Source organism: Monodelphis domestica, chromosome 3 (assembly GCF_027887165.1).
Source record: "Monodelphis domestica isolate mMonDom1 chromosome 3, mMonDom1.pri, whole genome shotgun sequence".
Lineage (NCBI taxonomy): Eukaryota > Metazoa > Chordata > Mammalia > Didelphimorphia > Didelphidae > Monodelphis > Monodelphis domestica.
The window spans coordinates 227,995,300-228,016,926 of record NC_077229.1 but is presented as its reverse complement, the minus strand read 5'-3'; the positions used below and the strand labels follow the sequence as shown (position 1 = coordinate 228,016,926).

Here is a 21,627-nt window from a genome sequence, read left to right as displayed (position 1 = left end):
TACCACATGGCACATTCACAAAGATTGACCATATATTAGGTCACAGAAACATGGCACACAAATGCAGAAAAGCAGAAATAATAAATGCAGCCTTTTCAGACCATAAGGCAATAAAAATAATGATCAGTAAAGGTACATGGAAAACCAAATCAAAAACTAATTGGAAATTAAACAATATGATACTCCAAAATCATTTAGTTAGAGAAGAAATCATAGAAACAATTAATAATTTCATCGAGGAAAATGACAATGGCGAGACATCCTTTCAAACCTTTTGGGATGCAGCCAAAGCGGTAATTAGAGGTAAATTCATATCCCTGAGTGCATATATTAACAAACTAGGGAGAGCAGAGATCAATCAATTGGAAATGCAAATAAAAAAACTCGAAAGCGACCGAATTAAAAAACCCCAGCAGAAAACCAAACTAGAAATCCTAAAAATTAAAGAAGAAATTAATAAAATCGAAAGTGATAGAACTATTGATTTAATAAATAAGACTAGAAGCTGGTACTTTGGAAAAAACAAACAAAATAGACAAAGTACTGGTCAATCTAATTAAAAAAAGGAAGGAAGAAAAGCAAATTAAAAGCATCAAAGATGAAAAGGGGGACATCACCTCCGATGAAGAGGAAATTAAGGCAATCATTAAAAATTACTTTGCCCAGTTATATGGCAATAAATACACCAATTTAGGGGATATGGATGAATATATTCAAAAATACAAACTGCCTAGACTAACAGAAGAAAAAATAGAATTCTTAAATAATCCCATATCAGAAAATGAAATCCGGCAGGCCATCAAAGAACTTCCTAAGAAAAAATCCCCAGGGCCTGATGGATTCACCAGTGAATTCTATCAAACATTCAGAGAACAGTTAATCCCAATACTATACAAACTATTTGACATAATAAGCAGAGAGCGAGTTCAACCAAACTCCTTTTATGACACAAACATGGTACTGATTTCAAAACCAGACAGGTCAAAAACAGAGAAAGAAAACTATAGACCAATCTCCCTAATGAATATAGATGCAAAAATCTTAAATAGGATACTAGCAAAAAGACTCCAGCAAGTGATCAGAAGAGTCATTCACCATGATCAAGTAGGATTTATACCAGGGATACAGGGCTGGTTAAATATTAGGAAAACCATCCACATAATTGACCACATCAGCAAGCAAACCAACAAGAACCACATGATTATCTCAATAGACACAGAAAAAGCCTTTGATAAAATACAACTCCCATTCCTATTAAAAACACCGGAAAGTATAGGAATAGAAGGGTCGTTCCTAAAAATAATAAACAGTATATATCTAAAACCATCAGCTAATATCATCTGCAATGGGGATAGACTAGATGCATTCCCAATAAGATCAGGAGTGAAACAAGGATGCCCATTATCACCTCTACTATTTGACATTGTACTAGAAACACTAGCAGTAGCAATTAGAGAGGAGGAAGAAATTGAAGGCATCAAAATAGGCAAGGAGGAGACCAAGTTATCACTCTTTGCAGATGACATGATGGTCTACTTAAGGAATCCTAAAGATTCAACCAAAAAGCTAATTGAAATAATCAACAACTTTAGCAAAGTTTCAGGATACAAAATAAACCCACATAAGTCATCAGCTTTTCTATATATCTCCAACACAGCTCAGCAGCAAAAACTAGAAAGAGAAATCCCATTCAAAATCACCTTAGACAAAATAAAATACCTAGGAATCTATCTCCCGAGACAAACACAGGAACTATATGAACACAACTACAAAACACTTGCCACACAACTAAAACTAGACTTGAGCAATTGGAAAACCATTAACTGCTCATGGATAGGATGAGCCAATATAATAAAAATGACCATCCTACCCAAACTTATTTATCTATTTAGTGCCATACCCATAGAACTCCCAAAAAATTTCTTTACTGATTTAGAAAAAAACATAAAAAAGTTCATTTGGAATAACAAAAGATCAAGGATATCCAGGAAAATAATGAAAAAAAACACAAATGAGGGGGGCCTTGCAGTCCCAGACCTCAAACTATATTACAAAGCAGCATTCATCAAAACAATTTGGTGCTGGCTAAGAGACAGAAAGGAGGATCAGTGGAATAGACTGGGGGCAAGTGACCTCAGCAAGACAGTATATGATAAACCCAAAGATCCCAGCTTTTGGGACAAAAATCCAGTATTCAATAAAAACTGCTTGGAAAATTGGAAGACAGTGTGGGAGAGATTAGGTTTGGATCAACACCTCACACCCTACACCAAGATAAATTCAAAATGGGTGAATGACTTAAACATAAAGAAGGAAACCATAAGTAAATTGGGTAAACACAGAATAGTATACATGTCAGATCTTTGGGAGGGCAAAGACTTTAAAACCAAGCAAGACATAGAAAGAATCACAAAAAGTAAAATAAATAATTTCGACTGTATCAAATTAAAAAGCTTTTGTACAAACAAAACCAATATAACTACAATCAGAAGGGAAACAACAAATTGGGAAAAAAATCTTCATAGAAACCTCTGACAAAGGTTTAATTACTCAAATTTATAAAAAGCTAAATCAATTTTACAAAAAATCAAGCCATTCTCCAGTTGATAAATGGGCAGGGGACATGGATAGGCAGTTTTCAGATAAAGAAATCAAAACTATTAATAAGCACATGAAGAAGTATTCTAAATCTCTTATAATCAGAGAGATGCAAATCAAAACAACTCTGAGGTATCACCTCACACCTAGCAGATTGGCTAACATGATAGCAAAGGAAAGTAATGAATGCTGGAGGGGATGTGGCAAAATAGGGATATTAATTCATGATGGTGGAGTTGTGAACTGATCCAACCATTCTGGAGGGCAATTTGGAACTATGCCCAAAGGGCGATAAAATACTGTCTGCCCTTTGATCCAGCTATAGCACTGCTGGGTTTGTACCCCAAAGAGATAATGGGGAAAAAGACATGTACAAGAATATTCATAGCTGTGCTCTTTGTGGTGGCCAAAAATTGGAAAACGAGGGGATGCTCATCAATTGGGGAATGGCTGAACGAATTGTGGTATATGTTAGTGATGGAATACTATTGTGCTAAAAGGAATAATAAAGTGGAGAAGTTCCATGGAGACTGGAACGACCTCCAGGAAGTGATGCAGAGCAAGAGGAGCAGAACCAGGAAAACATTGTACACAGAGACTAATACACTGTGGTATAATCGAACGTAATCGACTTCTCCATTATTGGTGGTGTAATGTCCCTGAACAATCTGCAGGCATCTAGGAGAAAAAACACTATCCATAAGCAGAGGACAAACTGAGGGAGTAGAAACACAGAGGAAAAGCAACTGCCTGACTACAGCGGTTGAGGGGACATGACAGAGGAGAGACTCTAAATGAACACTCTAATGCAAATATTAACAACATGGCAATGGGTTCGAATCAAGAACACATGTGATACCCAGTGGAATCACGCATCGGCTATGGGGGTTGAGGGGGAGGAAAAGAAAATGATCTTAGTCTTTAATGAATAATGCATGGAAATGATCAAATTAAATATTATAAAACTAAAAAAAAGAAATATTCACTTTAACATAGCAAATGCATATGTATAGTACCCTACATGTATGTTTATCTATATTTAAAGTTACTTCTGAGTTTGTTAAACTATTGAGATAGTAAGTACCCCTTGCTAAGCCATAGGTAGTAATTCCAGAACTTAGCCCAGTGGCATGTATTTGGTTGGAGCATTATTAGAATGCTCATAACTATTGTGGGGAGAAATGATGAATTGAATAGAAACCTAGAAATCAGTTGAAAGTGACTGGGCTCATTCAGTGGTAGTAAATACCTTCTCGACTGCCAGTATTTCCCAACAAAGGTTGCACTGTTAGAACTAATGGTAAATTCTTGGTGTGAATATATGTTCTTTCATGTTTGCACAATAGCATTAACTGTGAAGTTCTCATCAAAAAAGAAAACTTGTCTTTGGAAAGTGTGATTACTCCACACAATTGATTCAACTCTAAACATCTGAAACCGTATATGAAACGACAGCTGCATTTGGGTAAATACATCAAATATACAGAAATATATAAAACTTAATCATGGCATTTATAGTGTGGCCGTTAAGCTGCAAATTGCATTGGGAAACATGTTAAAAAAATGGGAGTCACCTTAACAGTCTTCCCACCCTGCTCCTTTACATTAAGCTGAAACTAATTCTGCATCAGCATGAAATGAATTGGATTTGGTTCATAACCAGGACTCCATTATTATTTAGGTCTTTCCCAGATGCGTGCATACAGACTTGTGCAAGTCAATCACAAATCATGTTTGTTAATGGACTTACTCAGAGGAGAGATATTCTTGCCAGATAGCTACATAGCTAGGAAAACAAACTGACTTAACCCAACTAAATTACTTAACCAAATTTAATTAGATTAGTATGGCATTCATATCTCATTTAATATTATTTTTTATGATGAAAAAAAGAAAGTCTCAGATACACGAGAAGGATTCAAAATAATGCAGGTTACTGTTTATTTCACATGTGTGTATTTATTTGTTTTGTTAAGTTCAAGAAGTAGAGTTAAACTTATATGTAAACTGCAGAAATTTGTATAGAATATGGCTTCACACACCTCTGTCTGTTAACAGGACTGTCATATTTCCTCTAGAGATGTAGAAGAAATTCTAGCCTTAAATCATCCAGTGTGTATATAGAGAGGATGGGAAGAGAACAGGACTCAGAATGCTATAGAACCAGCAGCATTCTAATGATTAAGACTCATGATAGAAAACCTCCTCTGAGCCTCAGTTTCCAAACTTATAAAATGCAAATATTACTATTTTCCTTAATTCATTAAGTTTATTTTCAGTTGTCAATTATTTTATAAATATGAACCTAAATCTAAGAAGAATTTAAAGGATAAAGGGAGAGCTAAAAATAAATAAAAGCAAAAGGTTTCAGTGTAAAAAAAATTATTAGAGAATTATAACATATTCCTTAGGAACCTGATCCAATCCAATCCATGAATATTGAGGGAAGAAGACAATTATGATTATAAAATGTTTTCATATTGGGTTTCAGTTATCAGAAAGTTTGCTGATATGAGGAGAAGATCTTGTCTATACTATGTACTAGAAACTTTTACTGAGTCTACAGTTATGGATATTCAAAGAATAATCTGGTTCTTCTTAGGGTGAAATAGAGGCAGCTTACTGACTTAATAAATACACCTATTAACAGAAATATAATTATAAAATTTTATATAATAAAATAAATTATATATAATATATAAATTATATATATAATAAATTATAATATATATGACAGAAATATAATTATAAAATATAATTATAAAAATAAACTTAAGGAATTAAGTATGACCCTGGAAAAGTCACTTAGCCCTGTTTGCTTCAGTTTCTTTATCTGTAAAAGAAGCTGGAAAAGAAAATGGCAAACTACTTTGGTATCTTTACCAAGAAAACCCCCAAATGGGGTCAAAATAGTAGACAAAACTTTAAGAACTGAACAAGAACAAGAAATAGCAAGGCTTATATAAATTGTTGAAATTAGCTTAGAAGCCCACTAGTCCAGTTATCTCATTCTGCAGATGAGGACCTGAGTCCAGAAACTTCCAGTGATTCATTCAGCCTTAAATAATTGCTAAGAGTCTGAGGCAGGATTTTAACTAAGGTTTTCCTTACTCCATATAAGTATCTGCAACAGATAAGTAGCCACAGGAAATTCTGTTAATAGGTATATTTCAAAGGTGAAGTAGAGTTGGTGTAAGCGAATCCAACCTTCAAATGATTATTTCTGCAATTTAAATTCACACTTAAAAATATTACAATGTAATAGAGCATACTTGCATAATTTCCACAAAAATCTTCTATGTTCTTGAATAAAATAAATGGACAATGTAGATATGATAACCTTGGTCTGATCATTAATTAAAAAATCCATCCAGTCAATCAATAGGCATTTATTCCAAGCATTATGCTAAACACTGTGGGTCCACAAAGAGGCCAAAAATATTGTAAGCTCTAGAGGAGGGTACATTCTAATTTCTTTAACAAATATGTATGAACTTCTAAACTCACAAAAGGTACTTTCAAGGTTCTGTAGGATGTACCTTCTCATGGTTCTCTACTTATTTCTGTAATCTTTCTGTAATCTTCTTTTCAAGGTATTCATTCTTCTCCTGCATCTTAAATCTACATTTCCTCCAAGATATTGTCCTCCATTTTGTTCTCATTTCCCTCTAAATTATCCCCAATGTTGGTTATCTCATCCATAGCCACAATTTTATTTATTGCTTTTCTGTAGAGAATTCCAATGCCATGCTTCCATGGATCTTCTAGATATGTCTGCCTCATTGCCCTCTAGTCCTTTAGCTCAACACATCTCCTAATAAACTAACATTTGAATTCCCCAAATTTTATTTTCCTCTTAAGTTTTGTTATATCATTCCCTCACTCATAATGATTGATTTATAACTGAAAGTGACCTAGGAATCACCTAATCTTATCCCATCACTTTATAGATAAGAAAAAGGAGGCACATGAAGGTTGCATGGTTCATTACAGGACAAACAAGGATGTAATTCAACATCTCCTGATACCCAAACCATGACCCTCCCAGAATTTTTTATCCTATATTTGTCTTTATTATTTATCTCCATTAAAACACATACACACACACACAAAGAAATTTGCTTAGTCTTATTGAGTTTACCTCAGTATTATCTTTCATATCTATCAGTTTAGTTTTCTATTTTCTTTGGGACAGTTGAGGCACTTATCTTTTCTCATTTAAATGCTTCTAAAATCCTTTTAATTGATGTATCTGTCCATCACTTGATTCTTTCCCAATTCCAGTCTACCCTTTACAATTCTAGATTTATCTTCCTAATGTATCAATATTATAACACATCCTTCTTCTCAGAAACCTTCAGGAGCTCCATATTGTCCACAGAATAAAATAAAGTCCCTTGAGCCCTTTATTCAAAACATTCCCAATTTTACTTCCTCCTACTCTATCAATATTGCTTCATATACTCTATGTTCCTCCTAATTAAAATTACTAAAGAGTAGTTAATCCTCATCCTGAAGACTCCCAACTTCTTTATTCCTCTATCCCAAATTACTATAAGAAATATAAAATTCTCTCTTTTCATTCTAGCATCAGTCCCTCCTCTTTTAAGGCTCAATTCAGATCACATTTTTTTTTCCAGGAAGCATTTCTACCTCTTTCTATTCAATGCAAAAGTGTCTTCTCCTTCCTCAACTTCCTTATAGCACTTCTTGGTCTCCCCATCTGCACTCATTACATTCTCTCTTGATTGAGTTTATTGTACTTAGGACCTTCTATTTGATTGTAAACTCCAGGAATGGGATCCGTGCCATATCTGCTTATCCATTTTGTCTAACACAGTGCCTTGGACGTCTTTCTGAATTTAATTTGTTGAAAATCAAAGAGTAAGACAGTTTCACACCTCATGAACTTACATTCTAGTATGGGATCTAAGGAGTGTTCATAAATCACTGTAAATTAGAATGTGCCAGCACAAAATAAGAGGTATACTGGGTTGTGGTATTTCAGGTAAGGAAAAGGGGGGAAACAATAATTGTTTATTAAGTGCCTACTATGTGTCAGAAACTGTATTTTTAAAAATAATATTTAATTTGATTCTCACTATAACCCTAAAAGATACATGCTATTGTTATCTCCATTTTATAGTTGAGGAAAACTTAGTCAGGCAGAGGTCAAGTTACTTGTCTAGAATCATAGACAACTAATGAATGTCTAAATTCAGGTTTAAATTTGACTCTAGAGTTAGTACACTATCCACTGTACCACCTAATTATAGGAGGAATTGTGGGGATGAGTGGGAGGAAATTTAAACAGAGATAACTTATAGGAGGCATTTCCATTTGAATTGTATCTCAAGAAAAAGGGCAGCAATCAGATTAAAGGACTGAAAATTGTATGGCACCTCAGACATCATCTAGTCTGACCACTTTATTTTGAAGTACATAACTAAGAAACATCAGTGCTGGGACTCTGCCTCAGATTGTCTGAATCCAAATCTCAGAATAGTTCTGTTTCAACTTTTTTAGATCTCTGAGGCATAATTCACAGGGAAAGAAAGGTCAGGTGCTGGGAAAAATCTTAGTAAAATCTTAATTTTTTTTAAAAGAGCATGTTAATTTGTACTTTCATTCATTCAACAAATCAAGAGAATAAATAGAGAAGGGAGCCAAGATGACTTAAAGTCTCATCATAAAGCATATTAATACCATCAAAATCATAGCTACCAAATTTACTTTGAACCTGTTTTGACAGTTATCACCTTATTAACATATTTAGTAAACCTAAAAACTGAATTGCTGTCTCACAGAATTTGGGTTATAATGCTATTGCTGTCTGGTGATAAAGCTCTAACTCCCTCCTTTGAGCACCCACCATTTTTTTTTCCTTAGAGCAAAATACCTGCCATCATCTGAACTTTGTTTCAGGTATCTTACCTCACAAATATCCTAAATTTATATATTTTGAAAAAAACAGTCTATGGGACAATATGGACAAATTGATTATCATGACCCATTTCAGAGAATGTTCTACAAATAAAGGGGCCTTGACTACAAACTATAAAATAACATAACTCTTTGTATATGTGGGGGAAAAGGCAGGAGAAAGAGAGAAAGTGAGATAGAGAGAGAAACAGAGGCAAGAGACAGAGAAAAGAGGTAGGGAGAAAGAGAGAGAGAGAGAGAGAGAGAGAGAGAGAGAGAGAGAGAGAGAGAGAGAGAGAGAGAGAGAGAGAGAGAGAGAGAGAGAGAGAGAGAGAGAGGAAAAATTCCCCAACAAAAACAGTGCACATCATGCAGAAATTGCCTTGGCATGCAGGTCATTGGTGATTTCATTTGTAAGTAATGTTTTGATTGTCACAGATTATATGTTGCTCTCATCCCCCTGACATTTGTTGTACAGCGGGATTGATTTTTGTGCTCCAGTATGAAAAGGTCACTTTGATCAATGCAGTGTAATTGGCACTAAATTAGGATCATATCAGGTTATTTTGCTATTTAATGATGAAATATTAAAGAATAGCATGGGTAGATTGCAGGCACTAAAGTGCACTTTAAACCTGCTGTAATGATGTTTTATTTTGTAAGAAAAATGGAGAGAAAAACAACTAAAGTGCAGAAAATGACTGTGATGTATTGGAAGAGTGGCCTGGAATTATATATTTTCACTTGAGATAGACTGAAAGCCCCAGACACAAAACGCCAGACCCAGCAGTCAGTCCTGCATCTGTTATACAGAACGAAGCCTTATAAGGAAGTCTAATGATGATTGTGCTCATTACGTGCTAGTTAGAAGTGTTAAGCCTTTTCATTCTGCATATGGTAATTATGTTTAAAAACATTTGGGTGTTCTGCATCCATTTATTAGACAAACCTCAGCTTTTGAAAATCTGCAACTTGGTTATGGTCCCCCAGGTTCGAATGCTTTTCTGCTTTCAGAGATTATTTTAAGGACTCTGCCTGGTTTTCAGGGTTGCGTCGGCAAGTAATTATAAGCATCATAAGCAGCGTTAAATACTGTGTGTTATTTTCTCCATTGTAAATAGAAGCATTCTCCCATTATTCTGAAATGTTGTTGAACAAGAGAAAGCTGCATAAGATTATACTTTTAAATGCAGCTAATGTTGCAGGAAATTTGTTTGGGGCTCCACTACCATTAACTATATTATCTAGCTGCAGCATGAACTTAAAAGGCTATTAAAAGATGTTAACCTTTTTAACTGCGAGAAATATGGTACTACAAATATTGATAAAATAATCCTGTATATTTTTTGGTAGGGAAAGAAGGGAGAAGACGGCACATGTGTGCCACGACAATGACATAATAAAGTACAGAGCTAATGAGAGCTCAGAGATCAGGACTCACTTTTGACAAGCACACTTGGGTAATAGAGGAGGAATGAGGGTGAATCACAGCTTACTCTCTGGCATACTTTCCTTACTCACAGAAACTTTGCTTCAAACTAGATAGATAGATAGATAGATAGATAAATAGATAGATAGATAGATAGATGATGTAAAGATAAAGCAGTAAATAAAAATGGGTAAATGAATGAATGAATTACAGAATGAACAAAAAATAGATAAATGAAATAATATATCAATGAGTAAATAGGTAGAGACAGAGAGAGATAAATAAAACAAATCATTTGCCCTAAAATGTTGAGGCTGAGAAAGAAAAAACCTGGAAGCAGGAATGATGGTTTAAAAAGGGAAAGGGAACAGGGAAATGGCACCTAGAAAGAGGAATGTCCATGATAAAACATTAGTTAATCTATTTTTTATTTCCTGAAATCCCAGACATATCTAGAATTTTCCTGGAAGAAAAAAATGTTTTGTAAAGTTTGTGGTATACTAATTGTTAAAGTTCCACTAATATTCTCCACTAGGGATGAATTGCCCACTGGTCTCTGTTTATTATAAGTCTTCTAAAAGTTAAACTTCTTATTTTAACACTTGTTTACCATTATAAGTATTTTAAAAATCACAGAGGATTCAGTGGAAATCATGTTTTACATGCTCCATGCCTAGGATCTATTTCAATGTTTGTACATTGAGGAAAAGATTTCACCTTTTAATTAAGAGGAATTCTATCTTTTATCTGATGTCCTTTTCAAGCCCCATCTCTAGCATATCTGACCAATCATTTTTAATTCATTCAAAAATATTTATGAAATGCTTACAATATAATGTACATATTTCTCTGCTTATCTCTCTCATACTACTCTGACTCTTCTTTTAACCATCTACTACACAAATAAAATCATTAATAGTTTTAGAAAGTTTGGCATTAATTATCACTTAGTATAAATGGTTTTGTCATTCATTGAATGACATTTACTTAGAGTAAATATGTTTTAACATATAAGAAATGTCTTTGAATATGACATTTTCATTTCTCAATTTGTCATTCAATATGTTTTCTTTGAATTTAGATAGACTTTTTTTGGATTGAGGATAAAATAAATAGTATTTCTTTTGCTAAGACTTGATTATAAACAACTTTTTAATTGGATAATTTTCTGTGACCAATGGGTTATTAATGTAGATAGAATTAAAAACATCAAAATCCAGGGGTGGCACATTTCCACACATGTTCTAATACTTCTGGTAGAGTTTTTTTAGGGTTTCAATATCTATTTTCCCAATTTTGACTCAAGACATATGAAATGAAAAATAAAGGATGAAGAGTTTTGAATCAGAGTCAAAATAATGGGAACATTATTACATAATTTCAACTGGGCCAGAACAGATAGAAAGCAATACTGTTGTACCTCTCTAATTAATTCACAATACCACTAACCCTAGTGACTTTTCAAAAGATTTCCATACCTCTTTCAACCTCCCATGGTTTTTCCCCTTCAATCATCTTACCTGAGAAGCTTACTTTATATTTTGTTGAAAAAAAATGAGGTCATATAAAGAGAATGTCCTTATCTATCTTGTTCCTCATCTTACATTACTCAGTTGCCATTTCCACTATTCCCTCCTTCACCTCTGTATCACTTGAAGAGATGACTTCTTGCCACGACAAACCCCTCTACATGCACAAATGATCTCATTCTATCCTATCTTCTCCAGTAGATTGTTCTCTCTATCATCCCCACTCTCTAAATTATCCTTGATCTCTCATTCTACACGCTACTTCCCTACTGCCTACAAAATACCCACATCTTCCATCCTCAGAAAACCCTCATTTGATGTGTCTATGTTCACTAACTTCCCATTTCTTTCTTCCCTTTCATTGCTAAATTCTTTGCAAAGGCAAATATAATAGATATGCATATATGAATATGTATATGTGCATATACACTACATAGATGCATACACATATGTGTGTTTTTCTGTGTGTGTGTATATATATATATTGATATTGATATTGATATTGATATTGATATTGATATTTACATTTTCTTTCCTCTTACTCTTTTAACTTTTTGTGATCTGGCTTCTGACCTCATCATTGAAAGTGTTCTCACCAATCACCAAATCAAATAGGTTTTGTCTGTTTTCACCCTTCTTGATCTCTTCTCAGTCTTTTGTGATCAAACCCTTCTCTCCTTGATGCGCTCTGCTCCTTAGGTTTTCATGACTCTCTTAGTTCTCTTATCTCTTTAATGACTCCCCAGTTTTCTTTGCCGAGTCTTCATATATATATCATCTATATTTACATAACCATGATTATTCCCAGACTCTGTCTTTGGCATACTTTTTTTTTCTTCTAGAATATTTGTCCTGGTCAGTCTTATTGGACACCATAGATTAAATTATCATTTCCATTTTGCTGAATGTCTGATCTACTTATCCAATCTGATTCTTCCTATTGACCTCTATTGTCTCATATCCAACTTGTCAGTAGGATATCAAACCGGATGTCCTGTGGATATTGTAAGATCAACAAGTCAAAATTCATCTCATTTTTTCTTCTTTAATTTCCCCTCTTCAGAATGTCCTATATATTGTCATACTAGCCATAAGTCTCCCAGACTCATAACTTAGTTGTCAGACTCAACCCTTCATTCTCTCTTGTTCTTCCATATCCAATCAGATGCCAATTCCTATAGATTCAACATTTGTAATACCTGTTAAATGAATCTTAGGTGGTGTAGTAGATAGAATGTTGGGAGTGAAATAAAGAATTTATTTCAAATATGACCTCAAATACTTAAATATATATGATAGATAAGTCATTTAGCTTTGTTTGCTCAATTTCCTCAAATGTAAAATGTGGATAATAATAGCACCTGCATCTCATTATCATTGTACCAAATTAGATATTTGTTCAGTGCTTTAGTACAGTGATGTTAAATAGTAGATATCATAAAAACTATAGTTAATATTATCGTTATTATTACTTTTATCTGGCACAGCCATCATGTCATGCCCAGGCTTGGTGTCTTTGCCTCAAGTCTTTCCATAAGCTACTTTATGTTGTCAAATTAATTTTCTTAAAGAACAGGACTAATCATGTAACCTTGTCCCTCTTTGCCCAATTAAGTAAGTTCCACTGGCTCTATATTATTTTAGAATTGAGGATAAAATCTTCTTTTTGACTTCCTAAGGTCTTAATAGACTTGATTCTTCCTATTTTTCTAGTCTTCTTACATCTAATTCCTTTCCACAAGCCTTTATCATTTCTCAAACATTTTCCAACTCCAGGCATATTTAGTGGCTAGAACTATTTATTTCCCCATTTCTACTTCCTATCTTCCTTCAAGAACCAAGCAGAAATTCTACCTTCTATAAGAAGCCATTCCTAATCCCTGTAAATGCTAATGTTTTTCCTCTGTGACTATCTCCAGGTTTCTCTTTATATCTTTTTTGAACATAATGTTTGCATATTTCTGTCCCATTATTTTATAAGATTCTTTGAAAGCAATGACTGTATTTTTTGTTCTTGTTGTTTTTATTTGTACCCATAGAATATAGCAAAGTGTTTGGAATATAGTATGTCCTTAATAAATTTATATGGATTTGAACAGGTGGAAGACTACTAAGTGTTTGATCAAGAATAAAAAAAAAACAACTTTCAATTATTTATTCCATTGAGTCTCATTGCATCTCATAGGAAAGGATAGTCTTCTTTTGCTATTATTCAGGTTCACAGCACTGGAGTCATCCTAGGCTCTTTCTCTTTTGCTTATCCCTACATCTATTGAGTTATAAAAGTCTTTTGCTTCTGCATTCACAGCCCATCTTGTAAGTCTCTTCATCTAACCAATCACATGACCACTTCCCTCTGACCACCTGATTTAAATACTTATCATTTCATTCTTGACTATATTAATAATTTCCCAATTTTCATGCCTCTAGACTCTCTCCTTTCTAATCTATCCTCCTCATCAGAAATGTGAAATGCAAGGCTATAAAGCTTAAAAAACTACCATGTCATGGTGTTCCCAACCAACAAGGCTATCAATAGTCATGTGAAAAATGCTTACATCACTCCTGACTAAAGAATTGAAAACTAAAGGGACTCTAAGACACAATCCCATACCTATCAAATTAATTATTATGATAGAAAAAGAAAATAAATGTTGGAGCAAGTATGGGAAGTTTGGGACACTAGTGCACTGTGGTAGTACTGTGTACACTCTTTTATCCTGCAGTACCACTGCTTAGTCTGAGCCCTGAAGAACATTTTTTAAAAGGACCCATTTTTACAAATATAGTTATAGCTGCTCTTTTTATGCTACCAAAAAATTGAACATTGAGGAGATGATCATGAACTGAAGAAAGGCTGAACAAATTTATAATTGTGATGAATTACTGTTTTGCTAAAGGAAATGATGAGAAGGATGATTAAAAAACTGGAAAGACCCACATGAACTGAGGTGAAGTGAAGTGAGAAGAACCAGAACTTTACATATAGTCACAGTAATACTCTATAATGAATAATTGTGAATGACTTACCTATTCTTAGCAATATAGCAATCCAAGAAAATCTGCAAGTACTCTTGAAAAATGCCATCCAACTCCAAAGTAAGAATTGAGGAAGTCTTAATGCAAACCAAAACTTATTATATTTCAATTTTTTCTTATTTTTATTTGAGTGACTAATGACTAATATGGAAAAGCATTTTACATTATCACACATGCAAAATCTGTATCAGATTGCTTGTTTTCTCAGGGAGAGGGAAGGGGGACAAGGGAGGGGAGACTTTGGCTCATTTTTTTTAAAAAAGGTTAAAGTTGTTTTTACATATAAAGGAGGAAAAACACTATATTTCTAAAGGCAATTAGAAAATATACAACAAAGTCAATAAAAATACACTAGAACATATAAAATGTTATTTTGTGGTTTTCTCATTTTTGCTCACAGGGATTCTTAAACATAATGTATTGGTCTTGTTTTTATTTGGCTTTGACACCACTATTCCATACAGTCAACAAAATAATATTAAGGTATGATCACTTTCAAAAATTTAATTCATCAGGACAAAATAGTTGCTCTTTCTTCAATTAGCCAGGGTTTTTTTTTAGGCCTTCTCTATTCTCTGGATCCTACATGCCATTTTTTAATGGTTTTGACTGAATATATTAATTAGTGATCTCCAAGGATTTTATTACTAAATCCCAAAGTGAATTATGCAAGTTAATGGAATTTTGGTAGTTTGTTGTTATAATAGAGGAAGATTTAAGGATGAGAGAAAAGGCGAAAGAGAGAGGCAGATAGAGCTCTAGCTATCTCAGAGCCAGGTAGAAATTCTATGCCCCAGTCAGGGGAAAGGAGTCTCAAGATGATGGACCTTTCTCAGAGGTTTACACCTCCAGAAAGGTCCAAAAGAAACTAAATCAGCATTTCACTCACCATGGTGACCATCTAAAAGGAAAGCAGGCTGAGGTCCCCTGCATGAGCTCCTCCAGGGGTCCAGGTCCACAGCCAAGTGTCTTGACTCCAATTCTGAGTTTCTGTCTTCCAGTCTCTCCTCAAGTGTCTGTCTTCACTCCATCTCTGAGTGACTCTTCTAGTCTCTCCTCCAAGTGACTCTTCTTCACTCCAAGCCTGAGTCACTAATTGATTCCAGTCCAACTCTGAGTGACTGAATCAATTCAATCTATCTATCCCTCCATGTGCCTCTGTTTCCTCTATTTAAAGATTTTTTTTGCTTGTGTCACCTTCCCTAAATTTTACGTCTACCAATCACAGCAAATGCTCCTCTCTAGGACTGTCCACTTAATTTATGAAATGGGTATTCACTCCTTTTGTAGTTAGTTAACACCTTTTTGTGGTTAGTTAACATTGTTTTTGGTTAGTTAATACTTTTTTGTAATTAAAATGGGTAGATCTATTTTAAATACCGAATTAACACTTTGGGGATTAAAATCTAAAAATAGATAGGTGATTATAATTTAATCTTCACAATAAAGGAAGAGCTAAGTACCTTCATTGTTCAATCATGAGATAGCTAAATCCAATCTTCACAATCCCCCCCTGATGATCATTGGGAGACTAATTTCCCCATTGATCATTTAACATAATCATCTTGTAGTCCTAAAACCTTCTATCTACAGATGTATACAATATTTCAGTTTCAAAGAGGAAATTACAATAGTTAGAGAGAAATAGAAAAGAGAGAAAGCAAGACCAATGCTTTTCTAGGCACATTGACAAAAATCCAAATTAGGGTGCAGTCCCCTTTGGCATAAAAGTGTACATTTACAATAAATCTTCAATACCCTTTTGTTCAATAGATTACACCCAAAAGTTCATTCTGGATCTTCTCAATACAGTGTAGGTTTATGCAAGCATCTTTTTTCAAAGATTTCATTCTCTGGATTCAAGGAGTTAGAAAACTTCTTTTCCAGAAATTCTTCTCAAACAAAATTTTAAATCTTGGATTTTTTTTTGTAAAACTACAATACAATCCCCCCTGAAGATTGTGTTTATCAACACCTGGATCAACTCAAAGTGAGTGAGTTATGGGTGTGTGAGTGAATTATCAAAAGAAAAAACCAAAAACATAAAAGAAAAACTAAATAGAAAAAATAAGCTTTTGAGAGAAATAAAAAAGTCAAAATTAGAATTGAAATATCAAAAAAATATGTATATAAAATTTCTGTATTAAAAATGAATAAATTCATTACAGACCCTTGTTATTAGGGTCCAATTAAAGTACATTTCGGTCCTACAAATATGTAGGAAAAAATTTCAGTAATTTTGTATTTACCCGTTATAAGTCAGGACTACAGGAAGTTGCCATAATATAAGAGAGGGAAAAAAAAGAAACAAGATTTTTATGTAAAAAGGGAAGTGTCATTTCATGGTCTGATCATTTCATCACTTCTCAGGGATAGGGGAATCAGAATAATCAATTGTTAGGTAATTTCATAGAAAGAACTTTACAAGGAGTATAGTTCAAGGAGACTTGCATCTTAACATATGTCTAATGCTGTAACCTCAAGTCTCAGAGTAGGATCAAGTCCTTACATATTGGCGTAGAAGTTCGTCAGTCCCACATGGAGTGGTTTCATTTTGGCCCGTACGCTCTTTTGGCATTTTTCAGTTTAAATCTGTGCTTCTATGGCACTATGTAGATAAAGTCTGTGCTCCTTTTTTTTTATCCCATTTCCTAGAATTAGACACAATCATAAATCATAGTCCCATAGCATTTATCAATAAATGGCAGGTTTCCATAGTCTAAAGCTTTTAGGTATGCATTTATATGCTAAGCAAATGGATATCTGAGTTTATTGCAAAAATAAAAAATAGTTAAAAGAAAATATTTTCAATGCAATTACATGTGCTTCAAATGCAAAAAAAATGAGAGAAAGAAAAAATAAAATACTGTATGGCACAAATAAAGTGTAATAAAATAATATAGATCCTTCAATACAGAAGTCATCATAATCAATAGTTAAATACAATCAATATAATTATCTATTTTCAAAAGCAGGTACTTGTTTTACATGGCTACAATGAATTCATGAATCCCTCTCCCCAATTTTAATAGCTGTTGGAGTGTATACATCTGTAGTTAGAATGGTTTAGGACTAGAAAATGATTATTATGTTAAATGATCAATGGGGAAATTAGTCTCCCAATGATCATCAGGGAGGATTATGAAGATTGGATTTGGCTATCTCCTGAATGAACAATGAAGGTTCTTAGCCCTTTATTGTGAAGATTAAATTATAATCTCCTATCTATGTTTAGATTTTAATTCCCAAAGTGTTAACTCAGTATTTAAAGTAGATCTACCCATTTTAATTACAAAAAGTGTTAACTAACCAAAAAGAATGTTAACTAACCACAAAAAAAGGTGCTAACTAACTACAAAAGGAGTGAATACCCATTTCATACATTAAGTGGACAGTCCTAGAGAGGAGCATTTGCTGTGATTGGTAGACGTAAAATTTAGGGAAGGTAACACAAGTGAAAAAAATCTTTAAATAGAGGAAACAGAGGCATATGGAGGGATAGATAGATTGAATTGATTCAGTCACTCAGAGTTGGACTGGAATCAATTAGTGACTCAGGCTTGGAGTGAAGAAGAGTCACTTGGAGGAGAGACTAGAAGAGTCACTCAGAGATGGAGTGAAGACAGACACTTGAGGAGAGACTGGAAATCAGATACTCAGAATTGGAGTCAGGACTGTGGACCTGGACCCCTGGAGGAGCTCATGCAGGGGACCTCAGCCTGCTTTCCTTTTAGATGGTCACCATGGTGAGTGAAATGCTGATTTAGTTTCTTTTGGACCTTTCTGGAGGTGTAAACCTCTGAGAAAGGTCCATCATCTTGACACTCCTTTCCCCTGGCTGGGGCTTAGAATTTCTACCTGGCTCTGAGGAAGCCATAGGCTTCCCTCTCTCTCTCTTCCCTTTTCTTCTTCCTTAAGATCTTCCCTCTATTGGAAATAAACTACCAGTAATTCTATTTACTTTAGTAAATTCATTTTGGGGATTTAGTAATTAAATCCCTGGTGACCACCAATTAAATATTAAGCCCAACCAAAATAAATTTTAACAGCATGCAATGGCTCAAGTGCAAATGATAATCAGAGTGGGTCCCTGTTTCCACTAAAATAAAATATAATCTCATCTATTATTTGCTCTCAATCTAACTTTCCAGACTATATTATATTTTTTCTATTTCATTATTACTACATTACAGTAAAACTCTGCAAACTCATTACCCCAATTCCTATCTTCAAAGAAACTATGGATCATGACAGAAAGGATAGATACTCACTTCTGTTTCTACAAGTACTGCTGTTCCTTCAAGGATCATCTTAAATGGCATTTCTCTTTTGAAGCCTTCACAAACATATTCAACTGCAAATGTGGAATGTTGTGAAAGAATATTTTTTTAACCAAGGAAATTTTTGACTTTGTCTTTGCATTATTCCAGGATATATTATAGTAGAACAATGTCTTGCATTGAACATATGGTTTATAAATATTTGTTGTATTGCTGGGAATTCCATGTCCCATTTTATAGTATTGGGAAAGTACAAATAAAAAGTAGAGAAAGAAGTTAAGTAATATAATTTTTGTCAGAAAAGTAAGAAAAGTTCAGCATGTACATTAAAATACAATTATTGATTTCATATCTAGTATAACCATTTCATTCTCAAGTTTTCTAAATTAATTTAATGCCAAAACTTCTTTGAAACTTGTAGAGCTCACCGAACCTGAGAAAAAAATAATTATATTATGAATAAGTAATTAAGTAACTTCAGGAATTGAAATAATATTCTAAACAGGAAAAAAACAGAAACAAAATTCTTGAACAATTATGATTCCATTCATATATACAGTCTATTGCATTAATTTATTAGTGAATTTGTTTTTGGCACACTGTATATATATGGTCAAGAAACTGCTATCAGTAACTCGCTAGTGCCAGTCAGTCAACAAAGTTTTATTAGCTCCTCTTATGTGCCAGTCACTTAACCTCTCTTTGCCTTAATCCACTGGAAAAGGAAACGGCAAACCACTTCAATATCTTTGCCAAGAACACTTGGAGGATAGCATTAGCCTGCTGTGGTCAACAAAGTCATGATGAGTCAGATGTGACCAAACAACAATTTAACATGCACTATGCTAAGTACTGGGAATACAAAAAGAGGCAAAAGTCATCCCTACCTTCAAGAAGCTCATAATGTAATAGGGGCCAACAACAAGAAAATAAATACATACAAACAAGCTGTATACAGAATAAATAGAAAATATTTAACTGTGGAAAGGCACTAAAGTTAAAAGATATTGGGAAAGGCATCCTGTTGAAGGTGGGATTTTAGTTAGAACAGAAACCTGGCCAGTGAAGCCAGGAGGAAAATAGAAGATGTGGAGAGCATTCTAGATATTGATAAACTTCCAGAAAACAAAATGCCCAGAGTCAAGAGATGGAATGTCTTGTTCATGGAACAACAAGAAAGTTTGTTTCACTGGATTTAAGAATATGTAGTGAGTGTAAAGTATAAAAAGACTGAAACGATTGAAGGGGGGGTAGATTATCATTGGTTTTGAACTCCAAACAGGAGGTTTATATATGCCATTGCTACTGCTGCCCATTTCATTATTTTGGCTGTTCTCACTCTTATACACTCTGGAATAAGGTCACCTACCTAGAGAATCAGAGTGTTAGGACAGCAATGCTGAAGAAATTACTGCCAAAATCAGACTGGAGTGCAATTTCTTTAACAGATGTTTCTAACATCAAGCATCTGTTTGAAACTTCCCAACTTAAATCCTTGCTCCTTTTTAAAGGATGGAGAGGAGAAGCAAAGAGGCCTCTTTTCAGCAATTATTAGATTCACAGTTCAATGTTACCATCACTATTCAGCTTTTAGAAATTTCTTACGGAAATCTTTTTTTAAAAAGTTGAATGAGCATTTTAAGCATCTATTTTTTATGTCAGGCATTGTGCTAGGTACTGAGAGGAAAAGACAAAAAACAAATGATCTCTATCCTCAAAGTGTTTATAATCAACTCCATCATATGTATATCCTAGGTCATAGTTGAAGAGGTACTTTAAAAAATTTCTGTGGCACATTTCTAATCTATAGCCATATTTTCTTCATAATATACATTTGTCCATCTACCTACCTATCAATCTACCTATCTACTATCTATCTATCTATCTATCTATCTATCTATCTATCTATCTATCTATCTATCTATCCATCTATCTATCCATCTATCCATCTATCCATCTATCCATCTATATAAACACATACCCCTGCATATATATGCTATATATGTATATATTTATATATGAATGCTGATATTTTCTAAGAATGAATAAGAATGTATAAACATCTTTATACATGCACCTGTATATAAATGCATAGAAATAACTTGTAAAAATAAATTAATTTTGTTTTATTTTTATAGAGAATGAAGTTCAATTAAATGATGAGACTATTGAAGTCTGAGGCCACTTTGAAAGACTTCAGAACTCTAAAAATGCAATAGCCAATGATGACTCCAAAGCATCAAAGATGAAGACAAAATCCCCATTCCAACAGAAAGGTTAAAGATATAAAATTCCAAATGTATCTTACATTTTGGGACATGACCAACATAAAGCTTTTTGCTCATATTTTTTGATTGATATGGTTTTCTTTTTTTTTTAATTATTTAGTTGGGGTAGAAGGGGTGGGAGAGAAAATAAATTGTTAATCAGGATGATTATACAGGTATCCATTCCACATTGGTGAGGGGTTAGGAATTCAAGACCCTTGATGCCCCTGAAATCTGGAAAATTTGAGTAAAACTTTTGGCCTTCCTTCACAAAAGTGAAGTCTGAAATTATTCTTTTCCTTTTATAGGGTATTTATAGTACCTTATATGCATTTGTGAATATAATTTTATTCATATATATTTTATGCTTCTCTGAGTTTCTAAACATTTTCTGTATCATCTGTTGGCCATTGCCTGTCATCTGTGGCTTCTGTAAAAGTTCCCCCAAATTCCCATTTAATTTCGTATGCAAACCAGCAGTATAGCAAAATTTTGATAGTGAAAGTCACTATATGGAAGGAATACCTGTATTGTATATATGCATATGTGTGTGTGTAATACAT

At 33.8% G+C, this 21,627-nt stretch overlaps 1 long non-coding RNA gene across 2 annotated transcripts in view; it reads left to right on the top strand.

Moving 5' to 3' along the window:
• LOC103094075 (uncharacterized) overlaps window positions 1–21,143 on the top strand; it is a 36,692-nt gene extending 15,549 nt beyond the window's left edge. For both annotated transcript variants that reach the window (XR_001628930.2, XR_464955.3), the window contains exon 3: window positions 20,936–21,143. This is a non-coding gene — a long non-coding RNA (uncharacterized LOC103094075). The remainder of the gene's footprint in view (window positions 1–20,935) is intronic.
• Window positions 21,144–21,627: the final 484 nt, after the last annotated feature.